Here is a 17,532-nt window from a genome sequence, read left to right as displayed (position 1 = left end):
GAGAGTTATACTATACTATACTATACTATACTATAATATAATATAGTCAGATAGCGTAATATCTTCTGCCACATGGTATTGATTTGTGTTGACTACGTGCCACCTTGAAACACAGCAATACAACAGGGACCTTACTTATGGCTACTGATTCATTTCAATATCAATCTATATCTATATCTAATAATACCAAAGATTCTTTTGTGGCCTACCTTAAAATAAAGTTCCCCCCTTAACTTCTAGCCATCTTTACAGTTAGCTAAATTTACCCACCAAAAGGATTAACAAAACACACTTCCCCATTTCCTCTTTCCTCCCATGATTTCCTCCTTTATCTCCATACTTCCTAGGTGGGCCGGACTAAGGCGCAAGGAAGGGACACAAGTGAAGGAAACGTGGATTTTATTTAGGGACCTGGGATGTGCCCCATGTCTTTCAAATTGCACACCTCAGGTTGTAACTCATGCTCACTGTTATAAATAAATATTCTCTTAACTTGAACTGGGATGATGATATCATCAGGGTTATTTTCCTAGACTTTGTAAAGCTCCACTAGTGTCATGAAAGACATTTCAGGCTGAGTAGCACTTCTCATGATGAGCAAGCTGACCTTCATGTGTGTAATCGGTGGAATTCCATTTTAAGGTGGCCTTAGCAAAAAAAAAAAAAAAATTCCTCATACATGCACAGCCTTTCTGTACTATTTTTGTTTGTGTCCTTGTGCTGTACACTGGCAAGAAAGTAGGTTTTTGGGATGAAGAGCGTGAGAGGTGAGACATAACACAGCTTTTCCACAGGATGGCATTGTGGTAAAAGAAATAAGCATTTCCTCTACTCCTCTTAAGTGCTTATTTGCTGACCTTCAACAACTCACTCCCCCACAGAATGTTGTCAGTTTTAAGGTTCCATTTGTGCCTAGCCAGATAAATAAATCTGTAAGTTTGAAGGAAAATCATCTTGCAAGAACAACTGAATGCCAAACACCAGGTGTCCTTCTTTAAGCTTAACAGCAATTTGCCAAACCACTCTTAACAGCTCTATGCAGCTCAAAAGGAATAAGTTGTCACGTTGCAATCATTCTAAAGGATCAGCTCTACACATAACTCAGCCGGAGTTTTCAAGGGTACACCGCATATAATGGTGAAACATTAACGTTTCTTCATTCAGTCAAAAAAGCTGCTGATGTGATTTTAAAAGCAGCAGCAAGGATGGCGTGCTTGTGGGCCTATACATAGCTGGTAGAATAACATGTCTAAAGAACTACTCTCAGGTACACAGTGTGCTACAAATGCATGATGCTCCTGGTTTAATTTTTGTGTTTTGTCATGTACTGTATTGGCTGGTCATCATTTAGTAGAGAAATGCATCTACCGAGCATGTATTTTCTACCCAGTACCACCAGTATTCTGCTGTGGGTCAGTAGAGAATTGTGTTTTTTTTGGGAAATCCATCCTTTGGATTTGCAATCAAACCCCCTTACAGTATCCAAAAGTTTTATGCTTTTTCTCATGGCTGTAAAAAGCATTTAAGCCAAGGAAAATGAGCTTATTTGCTTTGTTGTCGAGTTAAATGAGAAAATTGATAACACTCCCCGGTCTGTACTTTAAAGTGCTCATTTCATGCTGTTTGGCTTTTTCCTTTTCCTTCACTGTGTTATATATCTGTGTTTTATGTATGTTATAGGTTTACAAAGTGCAAAAGCCCAAAGTCCACCCCAAAGGGACTTACCATCTCCAACAGAAAACATGGTTCACAAACTGCTCCACACAGCTCTATCGTAGTCCAGCCTTTACTGACAAACGTGCGTCACTTTGTAACACACGTCATGATGCTCGCCTAGCTGCTAGCATGGCACGCCCTCCTACTCTGTTGCTGATTTGTGAAAATTTAGTAAACAGATTATGAAATTAAATTAGTTATTGTACAAAGTAAACACAACAGATACAAAATTATAATTGGTGAGCTAAAGAGGTGCCTGTAGGAAACATTTGTGACCGTTGGGTGGAGCTTGCTGTCTTTATGCTCGTAAGGTAAGCAGCTGCCGGCTGTTGCTTCATATTCATCGCACAGACACAAGACTGGCAGTGATCTTCTCATCTAACGCTCAGCAGAAACAGCCAACAAGAGTATTTAAATCAGAAGATACTTAATTGAAAGGTGCCAAAATAAGTAAATTTAGTCATCACGTGTCTGGCGATTAGACTCTATTGCTATGTAAATAATGTATATACGGGGTAGAGAAGCCAAGAGAAGGCATATCCCCTGATGGAGTCCATAGACTGGTGATGGTGAAGGAGCCTGAAAACTGGATAGAAGTGCAGGAGCGGTCTCCTGGAGGAGGACCCAAGGTTCCCGTGGGTGACGATGACTGGAGGTGAACGAGGTGGAGGAGCGTTGCACGATTTGCCTGAAATGACAACTGACAGCAGCAGAGAGAAGAACTGATGTAAAGCAGGGATGGTATGATGTGATTGGCTTATGGATTTCATGGCCATTTCTGGTGGGTCTAACTGAAGAGGGAATGCCCCAAATCAGCTGATCAGCAAAGAGAGATAGAGAGAGGTTATCTCACGTTTGTGAGCATGCTGCATATGTTCTGTTTCCTATTTTGTTTTGAAGTCTGTCATTTCTCCCTATGTCTTGTTCACTTCCTGTCTTGTGTTTTCCCTCCTGTTCGATTGTTATGCCACGCCCTGATGTGTTCCACCTGTTGTATCACCTGTCCCTTATTTGTCCTTGTCCTTTTCCTTGTCTTTTTTTGGATATTTTTTTCTGTTAGTGTGTTTCTGAATGTCTTTTGCTTATTACATTTTTGAACTCAACTCTGCTCTTATCTTAACTGCATTTGGGTCCAAGCCCAAACCCGATTATCCCTGACAACCCCTGACAGGTTAATGAATGCTTGTAAGTCTTCCTTAAAAAATTTACGCTGAAATTAATTTCCCAAAATGTCAAACTTTTCCAAGAACAGTTGCAACAAACCGCTCTTTCTATCAAGTAGAGCTGAGCGTGGTAAATACATTGTTTGCTGTAAACATGTAAAAATGTGTGCTATTAAAGTATTTAATTAATTACTAGGGTTATTGTATCCCAGACATTTTAATATTTTTCAGTAAATGGGTTGGTGGGTGAAATCATTAGTGTACTGAAGTGCTTACAGATGGGATATAATGTATTCTGTCCCCTAAGTGTGTTTGTGTGTGTGTGTGTGTGTGTGTGTGTTCCTCAAGAGTTCTTAAGTGAATTGAACAAGGCAGAATAAATCAGTGTGATCAAGATGTCATCTTCATGATAATGAAAACATGATGCCCCATAATAAGTTTCCTGATCAAACGGAGTTGTTGGGGCTTAATAACTCAGTGCCGAGTGGTCCGAAAGTGTGGGGATGGATTCAGCAGACAATGGTACCAGTCATAATCTGTCAACTTCACAGAGTTTGCATTGTACATTAATAAACACTGGTGTTTTCTATTTCTGAGTGCTGATTAGTGATTGCTTGAGCTCAAAACATTTAGGTTGGAGCCTATAGGGCTTAATGTGGTATTTTGTTTGGTTACACAGCTTAAATGTGCTTTATCTCCATCCATGTGTCATATTCCTTTATACTGTTCCTTACGAAGTGTATTCATGCCATGACATTTTGAATTCTTCAAGATGGAGCAACAGGGTATGATTAAATGTAAAACGGTGTTTTTCTGCCAAGAATACTATATTTGAGATGTCTTTTAAGGTCCAACCATTGACTGTAAAATTAGTGGACAGAGCATGTGTGACGTCACCCATTGGTTTGTGGAGCTTTTCTATCCGTTGTTTGCCGTTACGGGCGCGGCCATCCTGGTTGCGGATTTGACAATTTTAGACGTGACGGAGAAGCCATGTTATGTTACACACTTTTACTGGCAATCACATCATAGCCACCCCTGGATATCCCATATTTTAAAACCAACAAGACCATAATTCAAACATGGCGCATTTGTACCTTGGTGCATTGCTATAATGAGGACGTATTTGCACCATAAACATTTTTATTTGTAATATTTTGCATAGTGTGTGTGCGCAATTAAATTCAAAACTGCGTTGGTCTTAAAATTGAAAAAAAACACGTTAGGCTTTGCGCTGCCCCGGATGCAAGATAGGGCCCAAAGGGTCCAACAACAGTCTGCAACATCAGTTTAGGTGCATGCATGTTTCCTTTGTTTGCAATTGTAAACTTCTAAAGGTCAAAGACAGCAACACACTGTGCTATAGGCTCATCTCTAAAGTTAGCAAGAAAAGCAACCGCAGAACAATGGTATGTTTTGCAACAACTAGATGACAACAGGATAGGAGAGGACCAGATAAGTAAAAAACTGCTTGCAGTTCAGACCCTATTTGGACATTCCAGGAAGGTTTTACTGTGCATTCTTATTTCTGCTCCACCCCTTTATCAATAATTCAACAAAGAGGTGCAGATTTCAAATGCTTCCTTGTATTTGTAAGATTCCTCCAAGTAAAAATGAGGGCGTGCCTGCCTGGAATGACTTCAATGCTGAGCTACAGTTTTACGCCCTGCAATTTATGCTATCTGTTTCATTAAATGTGATATGACATCCATCGCTTCAAGATGGTGCCTTCATCACTTTGATTCTGGATTTTATTGATGAAGGGGAAAATGGGTTCAGCATTTTGGGAAGTCAGAGCTGAGCTTTCTCTATGGCCTTTATGGAGAATAACAATAGCTGGAATATGACACAGTGTATATCAGTTACTATACAATACTGTCAGGGGAGCTTTAAATGACTAATTTCAAATACACATGTGTGTCCTCCAAAGAGCTATACCTAAATGTGTGTGTTTTGTAACATTGGATTTCTTTCAGTGGATCAGGTGCCTAAGGCAAATATTCTGTTTCACACTCGTAACTACATCAGAGAATAAAGCACGCTAAACGTTCAGTGTCCCAGTGGTAAAAAGTTAATCATATGTGTGTGTCATGGAAATTGGATAATAAACAAGAGGTTATTTTTTTTTTTAACCTTAATTTTTTTCTGCCGCCTTGGGATACCTAATATACTGTATGTTTTGGCAGTGTGATGAGCTTTCAATTGGCCCATTTGTTATCACCATGGTGTTTACCGGAACTAAAAAGCTCCCAGGGACATGATGGGTTGTAGTGATTTCCCTCAATTTAAGCCTTAACGAAAGCTTTGTCCCACCGCTGTGAAGCTGTTCCTTGACAAGACTTGACATCACCCGTTCCAAGAAAAGCGGCAAACCAGATGTGTCGGTCTCCTTCGCTCCAAAACGAGCTCCCCTTCTGTGATGAAAAATGCAGCCTGTCTCTCTGCTTATTGCTGTGGCATTTAGGTGGCTCAGTGTGGTGATTTGAGGAGCCTGTAGTGTCAAAGCTATTTCTCCTCCTTGTGGCTTAACACTCTGACTCAACAAACCTGACCATTGTCATTTCCACACATCGGGTTTGTGGTAGCTATGAAGACAAGCCAAGTAGTGTGGGTAATAACCTTCAAGGAAAGGGCTGTGATTGCACATCCATTTCACACTGAGGACCTCTCCATATGTCCCCAAAGCTGCCAAATGCTGTACGGGGTGAGGAGTGAGAATGGCAGTAAGGTAGAGACAGTGTTTTCTCAGAGGTGGGGGATAAAAGAGGAAGGGACAGTGAATGGGGGAGGCCTGTATTGTTGCTTCTGTAGCTGTGTGTCTTAAAAAGCAAGGTTTTCCACTGCTGGGCCTAATACTTAGCTTTCTCAGTAAATGCATTTTTGGCTCCGGTGTGATAGCGCTAACAGGAGACACACACAGTCTAATCCTAAACGGCTGCTGGGGGCTCTGTGTGCCCCTTAAACAGGACCACTCTGCCTGCTGGGACCCCTGAGTAGAAGCACAATTCACCAATTTCACTCCCCCAGCTTAAACCCGCACCAAATGGATGATGACAAATGTTGAATATCCTTGACCTGGCTATGGGGCAAAGTAGATGAGTGGGTGTTATTTATAGGAAAAAAGTTTCAGACTTTAAGAAGAAGCTGCAACCTCATAAATTTGGGTTGAAATGTATTTGGTAACCCTTAAAGACTAAAAATGACATCAACAAAAAACGTCTTTTTTTTCCAAGCTCTAATCCTTGTGTCCTTGTGCCAGTTATTTCTTGGTACATGCCAAATATTTCAATACAAACAATTTTTGAGTGTTTTTTTTATATCAGAAGTCCTCTCTTTTCTTTCCATGTCAAACATTACGACTTTTTTAAACTCATCTTGAACTCCAGGGCACATACATAAATGAAACATGAATTAATACAATCACATGTGAATTGGGGCAATTAGCTAACCCTGCCAATTGTAGAAAGGTGTGTTGTTCTTAGCTATCAAAGCGGTCGTGGATCAAAGTAGGAGGTGTCTGTTTACATTTGCAAATGATTTATTAATTTCTTCCTCATTTAGTCCTGAGGAATTATTTCTACCTGCATTTGTTAATTGGTTGGAATATAGATATTAAGAAATTATACTTCTCTTTGCCCGCTTTCCTGAACTGCTTTTGCATGATGGCACAGTCGCTTTAAATGTGCTTTCCCCACACAGAGCTGTTGACCTTGCAGAGCAATGTAATTTGATGGTAAATAGTTGTCATTTGGTCTGCCATGCCTCATAAAACCGTCTATGTTGTTATTTCTTGCCTCTGAGCTCCCACTGATCACCATATTACAGTGGTGCATGACTAATTGGATGGCCACAGCCAGAAGCAAAAATGAATCCAACTGGATTGTTCATGTTGCAAAGTTGCAGTTTGTATATCTTGAAAGGGGGGTTATATTCCTGTTTCCCCATGGTAAGTGCAGTTATCTTTGATATTAAACACTGTATGCAGCACAGTTATAAAATGATTTTGTCCAAATCGCAAAAGACATTGTTTTGATATTGTGAGATATGCAGTTTCATATCCAACCTCTAGATGTCTCTGTTGATTAACCACTGGTCTATTGCCCCCCCCCCACAAGGTGTTGGTATGGATCACACAACTTCTATAACAGCAGATGGTGCTGATCATCACGAATCAAATCATATTTATTTTTTCTTTGTTTCTCCTTGCAAAATACCACCCTCCAGATAAATAAACATTATAATTGATGGTAAATGTTCCTAATTAAACAAAATAAGATATGGTACTTGGCTGACAGTCTGAACCTGCAATTAAGTTGAAACATTTCAGGTGTGGTCTCATCTCTCGCCCTTGAGGGAGACTCATAAAAACCACACAGACAGGAGAGTCTATTTTCCTCAGTTGTAGTTTGTCAAATGCTTCTTCATGTAACAACATGGATTGTTTTGTCTTCATTTTGTATCGAGACAATTAGTCAGTAACTCAGTAAAGCACTTCATCTTGATGAGGTCTCCCATGGAAATGAGAAAATCATGCTCAGTGTTGTCCACACTCTGTTGGAAATTGTTATCCGTGGTCTATCCCACAGTGTTCACTTTCCCCTGCCTGATTAAAGAATGAGAGACAGTGATCACTGATAATTGCACATATTGTACACAAGCCCTCATCCTCCCTTTTTTTCTCTTAAGCCCTATTCACACGGGAGTACTATTACCATGGGACCTCATGTGATTTAGAAATTAACACTTCTGTGTTTTGTACAGGATGTTTTAATACAGAGTCTGTATTTTACTCAAATTTAATGATATTATCCCCCACTTGTGCATTTTTAACGCAGCCAATACAACCCTGAAACCCAGAGATGCCAGTTTGCACAGAACAATATTATCACACAACCTGTGTGTTTAGCCAGATACGGTTGTTCATTTTAACTTGACAAATCACAGACACGGCAGATATGCACTAGATCAAGATCACTGACAACCTCTGCAAATATTACAAATGACTAGAGGTCCCAAGGTAATACTTGTACAATGTGGATAGGGTTTTACTCTTCCTTGTTTTCCCAAGTTTAGGTGAAAATGCAACAGAACACCCAAGCGTAATGACATGTTATATTGGGTGCCTTGTTGACAGATTACCTCGTTAAACACAGTAGTGTATGCTACATCTTACGCTGAAAAAGATAGGGAATCAACATTTGCTTTATTACTATAAATAAGTAATGCACATGATCATTTTTACAGAGAGTCATAGTTTTTCCCTTGTTAGGTTTAGCCCAATGAGAAAGTCGGGGTCAGAGTATCCTGTAACATTGGTTTGTTTGCGAGGAAGGATCCTGCGGGACCCCAGCTTGCAAGCAGAGCCAATCCGAACTGTGTAATTGAAATGGAGCAACAGTAAACGACTGCAGATACAGTATTAGCTGAGCTCCATTCCCACTGTAAGCCAGATAGCCAGACAAATGTCTGTTAAAAAAAAAAAAACTGTGGTATTACACACATGTAGTCCCACACACATGTAGTCCCACTGGACCTCGCAGGAAGTATGGTGAATTGGGAGGAAACTGGCAGTGAGGATATGAAGCGGGAGTGTATGAGAGTTGATGAGGACATAATAGAGATTTTGTTTGTGTAGTCATGGTTATGTGTGGTTGTTTCTTGTTTTGATGCACTGACTGAATTATGACTTCACTTCAGTCCCTCTGTGAATATAGAGCAATGCAAGAGTGGAACGTGTTACTTGAACAAGTAACAAAAGAAAGCAGTAAGAGAAGAATTTAAAAGTTTAGTTAAAACATTTATTGATAAGAGAAGTTGAGTAGAAAATGAAACATATGTTGAGACTTAACAACATGTACTGTATGTTTGTTCAATTGTGAGAAAGAGGAACTAACAGAGCCACTCTGCCCTGTTACGGCACCCAAGACATTTGTGGAGTTGACAGCTACCTTCTGAGTGACTGCCTTTTAATTTGCCTAGAGGAAGGTGGTCACAAGAGAGGCACATCCTTGTAGATTTGAGTTTACATACTTCCTCATACCAGGAGTCTCTGTCCTTGGGCACTTGAAATGACACAGTAAAACATGGTACTGTTGCTACCTAGGGCATCACTGTGCACCTTTACCTGTTTCTACAGAGTTCATGTTGCTTCTCCACATGCAATCGTAGCTTCTTTCCCCTCATAGCTTAGTGAGCATTTCTCATTAATTCCTTGGTAAGGCACCACCTTTAGTCAAGTACTGACTGCAGGGCTTATACTGGCTCTGTTGTCACAATGACCTGTCAGATTAAGTTATTTTTTGGTAATTGAACAGAAATGCTGAACACATTTGTACTTAAAACACAGGATAAAAAGTATTAGCAGAAATGGAAAAGGAAACAATAACTTTGGTTATGTTTCCAATTCAATGTCAATAAATAATAATAATTTAAATAATAAAGAATGTAAGTAAAAGCCAACAGTGATTAAAAGACAAGGAAATCCTTGAAACAACCCCTCACAAATGTTTTTGGCATTGTTGCTACTCAGTTGTTGGCACTTGTGATAATTAAAAGCAAATTGATTAAAAACAATTGATATCTTCCTCCATGCCATCTATCCATCCTGTCCTGTCCATTTGGTATTTGATTTTTTTCCCCCACCTAAACATCTAAAACAATGCTAGGAGTCAGTTTCAACCCTAACTCAGGGAAGGAATACAACTGAATATGTATATCATATCCATCCTGTAGATCCACCTTACCCTCAGAGTCTGGCCCAGTATGACTATCTATAATTTAGGACAGGGAGAGTTATGTGTTTAGTATCAATTATTGGGTCATGCTGGCCTTTTTCCTAGGATCTGTGTTTGAGTTAGCAGTCATACTGTTCCATGCCTTGTCTGTTACCAAGATGTAACTGCTTTTCAGTTTATTCTCTGCTTCTTCTGGTTTCAGATGAGTGCACTAATATTTTTACTCATGTCTCTATTTGCCTCTTTGTAGTCTTCTCTTTATAGTTATTGTATGCTATATGATATTGTACAGGCATCTTGACTTTGCAGAAAAGCTCAAGACCCTCAATAAGTGATAATAGGAGATATAATTCCACCTATAGACATTACATCCTCATGTAGAATATATTTCTAAGTGCAGTCTTACATTAGGTGGGTTGTACTTTGTGTTTGACTTTGACTGTGGATTTATATAGTATTAGAAATGTATGAGAAACCCCTGTTTTATACTGTATTACTTGGACCACTGCAGGGCATGTCTATGAGGTTATATGCCTCCATCTACCATTTTGAGCTAAATTACGTTTTTATCAACAGAAAAGCTCAGGCTCTCTAATTGAAAGTGATTCAATGTAGTGCCAGTGTGGTTCAGTTGACCACGATCTATGATCTGCGCTTGTAAAGAGACTTTCTTCATGTGCTAGTTTGTGTATACAAAATGTAATTTATCTTGTGTTTTGGACCCAGTCACGTTTCATGATTTGCTTACTTGATTCCCAAGTATTTTTTTTTTTAATTGGGTGGCACTTCTAATACATATTTGCTGTGATCTCGGGGATTCCACATTTCTCTGCAACAATGCCATCCTGCTTGAATTAGCATTTTAATTACAAGGTGATTTTGGCAATACTGCCGAGCATTGAATGATTTCTAATTAAGAAGACTTCAGAAAATTATTCCTGAAAATGAATGACTTAAGCTAATGTAAGGAGCATAACTACTCCCTAACAATGAATTTAAAGTGGCGGCTTGGTCAGTTCTGTACAGAATGTGAACCTAAATCACATACTTAAAGAAGTACAAGCACCCTACAGAGACAATACAAATCAACATGGTATCCCACAGATAGCTGTGAACAGTTAGCAAATCTGTCTGTTGTTATCTTGGTTAAGGTCAGAGTCACCTGTAGTGACTACCAAGTTAGAAATGAGTAATTAACAGTCTTTTTAAGTCCTTCCAAAGAAGCACTAAGTAGAACTATTGCAAGGTGCTGTGCCTTTGTGTTGCTTCCCTGCAAGCAATTACAGTGTAATGCCTGTCTGCACCCTTTTAAATTTAACTGCAGAGTATGTCCTGTACTGTATTCATTTCTGACTGAACAATGGATCTTTCTCGTGGTGATGCCGATTACGGATGGAGAGTCGAGTTGTTTACAGCTTGGTTGGTGCACATTAATTGGCATCCACTTAAGCCTGTTCAAATGGAACATCCTGACCCCGAAGGGGAAAATCGGCAGCATCAAGTTGTGTTCCTGTTCATTGATATTTTAAAAGTGCAGTTGCATGTTCAGTTGTATGTTATTTATTATTTTACTTGAAGACACCCACAGTAATGTACTGTGCTGTTCAGTTCAACATAGAATTCAGTCGATATCACTTAGATTTTAAAATACAGATGGAACACAGTTACTTTAAAAAAAAAATTGTATTGCAATTGCTGATAATCACTATCCCATTGTATTCTTAACATAATATGTGCTGAATCCACATATTTATGTCCAATACTGGATTTCAAATACACCCAACAAGAAACTAGAACACATTTGGAAGTTCATTGTACCGTATCTGCATGTTTTGTTTTGCTCCATTTTGTTAACTATTAAAACAAATATTTCAACTGTTAGCAAGACGTTTTTAAATTTTCTTGTTACTTTGTTCTTTTTGGCTTCCAAGGGTCCACTGAGATTGCCTGAAGGTCATTCCAGAGTTGACAATGGTATATTTTGAAAAGCCCAGTTTGTATTTAGGCTCATGAAAACTGTCTGTGATACAGATTGGTGCCTCAAACCAAACGCATGTAAGTCATCAGTAAAAGCAGAAAAGATTCTTTCATAATTTGTACTGGCACACAGCTTGTAGTTACCAGCACAACTGTCAATTTATGTTATATTTACAAATTACATGTAAATGTGCTGTATTTATATAGCGCTTTTCCAGTCTTAACAACTGCTCAAAGCGCTTTTTACATCTACAGGAGACATTCACCATTCACACACATTCATACACTGTGGCCGGGGCTGCCGTACAAGGTGCCACCTGCTCATCAGATAAACATTCACACACATTCACACTCCGATGCGCAGCACCGGGGGCAACTCGGGGTTCAGTGTCTTGCCCAAGGACACTTCGTTAATGACTGCAGGGGCGGGGGTCAAACCACCAACCTTCCAATTGGCAGGCAACCACTCTACCACTGAGCCACAGCCGCCCCTGTCCAAGCAGGGTGTCCAAGCAGGGTGTTAAGTCATAACATATTGCAGAGGCTATCAGTTAGAGAAAGAAACCATTACATCATGCAAACAAAATCTGTCTTTTGTTACTCCCTTACATCACCTTAACTACATTACATTAGACAGATTTAGCTGACACTGTTATCCAAAGGGAACCATGTATATATCAGCCAAAATTGCAACAATCATGTGGGGACAACTCATCAAATAACCAAAACAGCTTCAAGTGCTAGATTTTAGAAACAATAGATATTTTGTTTCTCTTCACTGAGACTCTCGGTTTAGACAGAGTGAGTAGTGTTTATTTCTGACTAATTGAAATTAATGCTTCTATGAAAACACACAATAATATATTGTGATTTTGTTTTCAGCGCTGAAAAGGTAGTGTGAAGACTCTTGAGCATGCTTCTACATCTGTTTAAGCTTGCATAGTTGATCAGTCATCCATCTGTTCCACAATCCCAAATCTATTTCTCCCTGATTTGGTATCATCATAATGCACTTTCAAACTTCGAGCGCTGATTAGAGTAAAGGCAGAGGTCAAGCAAAGGTCCTCGTGCTTGTCGTCATAATTAGGCTGATGTTAACAGGATTCATGTGCTGCAAACTATATAAAGATGTACGCTTAGAGTTCCTACTCTATTTGCATAACACTGAGTGATTGCATGCTCCCCTCAGACACATCTTTGTGTTTGTCCCCACTTTGTTACATGAGCAATGTTTTCAAGTGGCCTTTCAACAGAGCACTGATGTACCTGGCTTCCATGGTAACAGATAAACCAACCTTCAAGGAAATAATTGGTATACAAATATGTCTCTGCAGTTTTCAATAAAAAGACGTTTTAATGTGGTTAGTTAGTGAAAGCCTGCTAAAAATGTTAGTGTCCTTGTATACTATCTTTGTAATCTGTTTCTTAGGTTATATGAAATTAAGTTGACTGACACAAGAAAATAAGAGCTGCTATTGTAAAAGGGGCAAACCCAGCCAAATGTCAGATATAGTAGCAACTGCTTCATTCTTTCATGTCCTTCCTGAATTTTCTACCTCAAAAGTCTATCTTCATATGAGAAAGAAATGACACAGATTTGGAAACTGTAAGATAAAAACTCAGTCAAATTATACTTAGCAATACAAAAATAAATGTAACATGACTAAAGTCCATTAACTTATAAACATATTGAGCAGCCACTCTCTTCTCATGTTGTTTTTTTCAAATCAAATTAAAAAAATTCTAACAAAATAGAGACATGCAGAACAACCAAAAATGTTCCTTATAGTGCATATTTTGTTACAGTGTAAGCAATGTGTCTAAGGGTTATCAGTGGTAAAAACAAACTGAGAGTTTGCCTTAAGTTGGTAGTGAACTAGAGAAGAGTGTGGTGCTGCCTTGTAATACACTGGGGGGGGGAATGAATAATTTACAAGCCGTTTCTCTTTCATCTCTGAGGTCTAAATACAGTGCTCTTTGACGTCGCTGCCTACGACAGCCTCATATCTTTCTTGCCATACTGTAACAGAAGAGAAATGGCTCTGCATAACAAGTGCAAAGCATGGTGGGAGGTTCAGTAGGGACCTTTTGGCTCAAGTACTAAATAGGATGTGAATAGTAAATATGGAAAACTGTTGGGTAAATAATTAAATATTTGCTGGACTCTAACCGCCCCAGTTATACTGATTTTGCTAGTAGTGACAGAGTTTTACATTTGATTCCGACAGGCTGCATTATGGGTCCAACAATCTTGAACCATTCAACCACCAAGTGTTAGTTTCAGATTTGTAGTGTCTCAGCAAACTCTAACTAGTGCAGCTGTAAGACTGTCTCCAATGCAAAAGCATTCAACAACAGACTTCGAAAAAGGTGTAAGCAGACCTTTTTTTATCATGGTGTAACTACTATTTCAGGGCCATGGCCAGTCATGTCAGAGTGGCCAAATGACTCTCTGGGAAATGATGTTCCACATCCAGAGCAGCTGCATGTATTTAATTATATAGTTTGAGAGGTCATTTCTAGAACATTGGGGGCATTGGATTAACATTGGATTAACAAAAGTGACAAACAGTGCAAGATGTTATTTTTGAGCTGCAGAATCCGTGGTTGCTTCATTACTGCATGTTCTTTATCTGCCTTTGTTTGTTCCTGTGTTGCCCTGTTTAGCAAAAAAATGAACTAATATACCATAAATAAACGCTATTATTGGGATCATTGTGGTCATAACATTCTTAGAATCATTTGTTTAAAAACTGAAATTGAAACATTTATCGGGCACAGTAGTTTCTTTTTTGTCATCGAACCTAACAATGACCACTTTTCTCATTCTGCAGCAATGTTTTGTTGCAGTTTCTTGCAAAAGATCCAATAGGCCCAACCCAATAGTGAATGACATTAGTCCAACATGGACAGATGGAAAGCTGAATGACCTATTTAAATGTTCAGAGCTGCTTCCAAAGCAGCTAGACTGAAACATAACATCATGGAAAATGAAAAACGGAAACCGAAATGCTTAGGGAGTGTTGATTTTTTACTTAAGGGGTACAGGAGGAATTTTGGGACCTTTTGTAAAAAACAAAAAAAGACATTTTTCTATGACCCTCCTAAATGATTAGGTAAATACACAAAACTCTCCCCAACAATTCTTTGATGCTATCTGTATGGTTTTGCGATTGGCAAAGATTGCCACTATTTTTAACAACTATGGCAAACTGGATTTAAACTCTGCTTTCTCCTCTTACACATCACACTCCGCCATTATGGTGGCCATTTCAGTAGATTTACTCGCAACATTGTTGTGGAAAAACAATAAGCTTGGAACATTCTTAAACCTGAACAAATAAATTGACATAGGTAAGATGCCAAAAAAGAATGTTAATAACTCATTGTAATGCACACTTACTGTGTATATTGGAAAAAAATCTCCATTCCCTTATGCAGTAGAACAGACATACATATACGATTTAGATCATTCAACTAAGTAATTTATAGAAATTGTTCTAGGAAGATCTGATTTACTTTTAATCTTTAATCAGATAAACCTTTCCTTTTACCATGTGCTTTTGGTTATGTAAAATGTGTATGTTATACTAGAATGTGACTAATAAGACAAGATAAAAGACAAGATAAAAGACAAAATTAAGTAATTATCACTGACTGGTACAACAAACGTAGTTTTACATTATATTAACATGTGTTTTGCATTCGGTCAAACTGTCAGGTATGATTTAATTGATAAAGACAACACACTGTTTCATATGAACATTTATCCTGTGAACATTTTTAACTGAACCTGTGAATTGGTTCAAAAGGACAGCTAACAGTCATGTGTTCATGGTTGTTCATTTACATGAGTTGCAGTGTGATAGCACGTTCTTAGAAATAAAATGTTTGCAAGTGTGGCACACACGCTCTTGTAGTGCAGTGTGCGGACATTTTCCATTTTTGTTTGTACTTGTATTTTCAGGTGGAGTTGTTCCTTCCTCACCATGCATCTCTCACTAAACGGGCCAGGGCTGTTGTGTATTTATATTGCTGTCATGGTTTTTTCCTTGGCTGGGTTGATTTTCCTCCACACCACAAAGGCCCTGGGTTGACATGTATAAGAAGGTACAGAATAACACTACAAGACGCAGGCTGTCCTTTGTTGTATGTGGCAACAGGATCCTCATCATCTGTTTTTAGCCATGCTAGTGATGTGGCTCTGGCAGTGCCAATTGCTGGTTCAGTTTGGTCTGGGCTATATTTCAACAACTACAGTATTGCATGGATTGCATGAAATTGAAATTTGTAACAGACATTTAAGGTCCCAAGAAAATAAATCCTACTGATTTTGGTGAGGACCTGACTTTGCTTCCAGGACCACCTTATGGTTGACATTTTCGTTTTTTAGTAAAATATCTGAACTATTATATGGATTTCCATGAATTTTGGAACATATGTTCATGGTGACCAAACAATAAGCCCTAATGACTTTGGTAAATTTTTTATCAAGGGCAACCAGCAGGCAGATATGGACAGTAATTCAATGAAATATATTTAAAATATATACAGTATATTTAATTACTTTTGAGTATTTTGTTATTTGTATTTTGCTGGACAGAAAAAAAACAAGATGTACCGTATTTTGTAGAAAATACCTAAGAGCTTGTATTTGTGTATTTGAAGTACCCAAGATACTATATTTATTATGTCATTTTTTATCTCTCAAACAAGAGATAAAAAATAACAACTGTACAACAATTAACTTAATTGCAGACTTTGGCCAAATGCAAGTGAATCACATACCAAGGCCCATAAGGGTCCAGCAACGCACTCACTATTTAATTTGTGTTTCCCTGGACTGCAGTGTACACAATGGAGAATACTTTCTTTTTAGGTTTTTGCTATTATTAGGAAAAAAGGGAAGGTGGATTACTCACTTTCTCATCTACTATTTTGTAGTATATACTTTGTTGTAATGGTACTGTTCAGTATCTTTTACTACTACTTAATATACTGCAGTCTTAAAAAAGGCATCTGTGAAATGCCCATTTTTCTCATTGTCGTCTAAAAGAACGAGTGTATCACCGTGGCCTAACCTTTCAGTTACCAGTAGCATTTCAATTGGCTGTGCACTCAGTCAGTCACTGGTTGCTTTGACTGACAGAAACCCCCCAGCATGCACCCTTGAATTTGCAGCCTCCCTTCTCAAGATATCCTGATTTGCCACTTCAAATCTGTGCCCTTTTCTTCCAGCAGGTACAAATTAACTTCACTTGTACAGTTAATTTTCAAAAATACAGTGAGATATCTGTACATGTACAACATGGACTGGCATACATTTTTCTATGGATATTCATGTTCACCATAGGATAAATCCTAATGACTATGTTGACCCCTTTTACTCTAGTGCCACCATGAAGTTGATTTTTACGGTTCAAAAGAAATGTTTCAGTAATTGTTGTGCTTTTCATCTAGCGCCTTCACCGGGTCAACATTTAAATTTGTCCAATACTTTGGATCAACATTGGGTTTGTTCCCAACTAACATCAAGTAAATTTTGGTTCTATTGTTTGGCTTTCTCAATTGGAGAAGTGAGATTTGTAAAAGAGAAGGAATTGTTACGTGTGAATGTGTGTATCTGGATGTGAGATCTTAATATAGGTTTTCAGTAGTTTGAAATAGTTGTTCTACATCAGGTAAGCCAATAAGTCAAAGAAATACATGTCATCAATTAGGCTAATCAACCTGCGATAAAAAAAAAAAAAAAACTTGTTTCCCCTAAAATTTCTTTCAGCCAGTAGGCCAATATGATGGACTCTATGTACTGTAAATGAGTATATTACAATAACACCAGCTGTTATTATCACACACACACACACACACGCACACACACACACACACACACACACACACACACACACACACACACACACACACACACACAAATTCCCCGGATT

Source organism: Etheostoma cragini, chromosome 10, assembly GCF_013103735.1.
Source record: "Etheostoma cragini isolate CJK2018 chromosome 10, CSU_Ecrag_1.0, whole genome shotgun sequence".
Taxonomy (NCBI): domain Eukaryota; kingdom Metazoa; phylum Chordata; class Actinopteri; order Perciformes; family Percidae; genus Etheostoma; species Etheostoma cragini.
Note: the sequence above shows the minus strand (reverse complement) of the source record.